This window comes from Mirounga leonina, unplaced genomic scaffold, assembly GCF_011800145.1.
Source record: "Mirounga leonina isolate KUSES-001 unplaced genomic scaffold, KU_Mleo_1.0 Mir_488, whole genome shotgun sequence".
NCBI lineage: Eukaryota > Metazoa > Chordata > Mammalia > Carnivora > Phocidae > Mirounga > Mirounga leonina.
Genome location: NW_023270777.1, coordinates 1417800 through 1420714, shown reverse-complemented (window position 1 = coordinate 1420714; position 2915 = coordinate 1417800). Strand labels below are relative to the sequence as shown.

Sequence of the window (2915 nt, the reverse complement as noted above, 5' to 3'; positions counted from 1 at the left end):
AAGAGGGGGGCCAAACCCCAAGCCAGAGGCGAGGTTGAGAGCCGTGCACGGGCCGTAACATCCCTAAGGGGTGGGTTCCCGTCAGGTGCATCCTCCCCAAGGGGGGCTCTGCAGGGAGCCTTCGACCGGCTTCCCAACACCAGACCGGCCCCGGCCCCGTCTCTCACTCCCTCGCCCCTGTGTTCGTTCAGGCACCAATATTGGATGACGCCTCTTTGTCGAAGCTCTGGGGGCAGACCCACGTCCTGCTTTCAAGAGCGGAGGCTGGGACGTTGCATCAGAAAGTACAAATGGGATGGTAAGTCCCTCGGGGGGTCTTCAGCCCAGATCTCGGATGGGAGGGGTCAGGGAAGGTTTGCTGGACGCTGTCCCATCCAGACTCCGGTCCCCCAGGACCGGCAGGAACACAGGGAGGTTTGTGGGGTGGGCCGCAGCGACGAGCAGGGGTTTGGATAGTGGGCCCTTAGAGTAAGGGGGATGGGGGGGTGCAGACGGGGCGAGGCAAGGCTCTGCGTGGAGGTGGCATCCTAATCTTGAAGGCCTTGTAGGCCTGGCTAAGAAGCCTGGCCACGTGAACAATCACAGCATACAGACACAGACCCACAGACCCGGAGGACAAGCTGCTGGTGGCCCGAGGGGAGGTGGGTGCAGAGGCCGCTTTGAGGCAAACAGGCCTGCGGGATGGACCGTAGAAAGGGCCCACAGCCACCACCTGGGTCATCAGGGGACCCACCACAACGTAGCCACAGGCCCTAAACCACCAGTGGGCTACTTACAACCAGACAGTTACCAAAAAGGGGAGGATGCCCGGAGTTCCCAGACTCCCTCATTCGCCCTATCACTGCGGCCCCGCACCACGGCTCGCTTCCCGCTGCTCGCTCGCGGTGTACTCAGTACATTTTTCTCTCTTCTGTCCTGCCCGGCCTCACCTGGCCGGAGCGAAATAGGATCGAGAGGATCGAGAGGTACGACCTCTACTTACAGGATAAATACATCCCGGGGATGCAGCGTCAGCACGGGGAATGCAGTCAGTGATTCTGTAATATTGGCGACAGGTGGTGATCATCTCGTGATGTACAAACACCTTGACTCACCAGGTTGGACTACGTTGACTGTGGGATGAGAGTAAACAGGAGGTAAGGGGGTGGGAGGTGGGCACTTACAGGGGACCGTCTGAGACACGGATGAGGCAGGATTTGATCTTCGGGGGCAGCCCCAGGCCCTAGGATTATCCTCCTCACTTTAGAGGCGGGAGACTGATACTCCCACCATCGAATGTGTTCCGACAAATATGTTTCCGGCATGTGCTCTGGATTAGACGTTGTGCTGGTGAATTAAGAATAGTCCTGGCTTCATTAAGAAATTTGCTCTCACCGCATGATCTGCCCATTTTGCTGATTCCGCCATGAACGACAAAATATTTTTGGGGCGCCTGGCTAGCTCGGTTCCAAGAGCTTGTGTGCGACTCTTGATCTCAGGGTCGTGAGTTCCAGCCCCACGTTGGGCATAGAGATTACTTAAATAAATAAATAACTTTTTTTTTTAAAGATTTTATTTATTTATTCATGAGAGACAGAGAGAGAGAGAGAGAGGCAGAGAGGCAGAGAGGCAGAGGGAGAAGCAGGCTCCCAAGGAGCAGGGAGCCCGATGCGGGACTCGATCCCAGGACCCTGGGATCATGACCTGAGCTGAAATCAAGAGTCCGTTGCTTAGGGGCACCTGGGTGGCTCAGTTGGTTAAGTGACTGCCTTCAGCTCAGGTCATGATCCCAGGGTCCTGGGGTCGAGCCCCACATCGGGCTCCCTGCTCAGCGGGAAGCCTGCTTCTCCCTCTCCCACTCCCCCTGCTTGTGTTCCCTCTCTCGCTGTGTCTCTCTCTGTCAAATAAATAAATAAAATCTTAAAAAAAAAAAAAAAGAGTCCGTTGCTTAACCGAATGAGCCACCCAAGTGTCCCGAGACCATTTTAGGTTTAATAGAAAACCACAGCCCAGTGGATCATCTTGCAGATCCCTGCAAGTAGAGGCCAGGCCCATGGCAGCGGCTATCTCTTATTTCAGATGCGGAGAGAACTCTGCTGTAGCCACAGGAAGCATCTGAAATAGGACCCTTGATTCTCCTGCCTCAACCCGTCCAGTGGCTGCTCTTTGCATTGAGGAAATACTCAGAGCCCTCACTGTGACCCTCAAGGGAGGGCAACTATATGATTTGTTGTCCAAACCCAAACACCATTGAAAAAGAAAGAGGCAGGACACATTTCAAAGGGCTCAGACCATTGTGTAAGCTGGACAAGTCCCAGGAAAACCGGGGAGAAAGGCCACTGGAGAACATGCCCCCTGGCTCCCCTGAGTCGTGCCATCCGGCTTCCCCACAGCTTCAGGAAGCTCCAGCACACTGGCCTTCTGGCCTGTTCCACACTCTGCCTTTCTTCTCTTCAGGGTCTTCACACTTGTTGGTCCCTCCAACACTGTTCTCCAGCTTTTCACATGGCTGAATCCTTTCTTAGCTCCAATACCACCTCCTCTGAGAAATTTCCCCCATCACCCTAACTAGGAGCATCCTCACCCGCATCCATGCCCCCGCCACAGCACACATTCCTGCTCTGTTACCTCGTGGTATTTTTTTTAAATAGCACTTATCACTGTGTGAAATTGCCTTTTTATTTGTTTATTTTATTATTTATTATAATTTATGTATTTGCTTTCTCCACTGGATAGTAAGCACCGTGAGAGCAGGAACATTGTTTCTTTTATCTGGGTAGCCCCAGTACTTAAACTAGTGTATGTAGGTGGCAGTCACTCTTTAAATATTGGATGGATGGATGGATGATGGATGGATGGATAGAAGGATGGATGGATGAATGGATGGATGATGGATGATGGATGGATGATGGATAGATGCATGGATGGATGGATAG

The 2915-nt window shown here is 53.2% G+C and overlaps 1 long non-coding RNA gene across 2 annotated transcripts in view; it reads left to right on the top strand.

The window, feature by feature from the left end:
• The first annotated feature begins 201 nt into the window (after positions 1-201).
• LOC117999947 overlaps positions 202-2915 on the top strand; it is a 12494-nt gene continuing 9780 nt past the window's right edge. For both annotated transcript variants that reach the window (XR_004676350.1, XR_004676349.1), the window contains exons 1-2: positions 202-298; positions 1056-1136. This is a non-coding gene — a long non-coding RNA (uncharacterized LOC117999947). The remainder of the gene's footprint in view (positions 299-1055; positions 1137-2915) is intronic.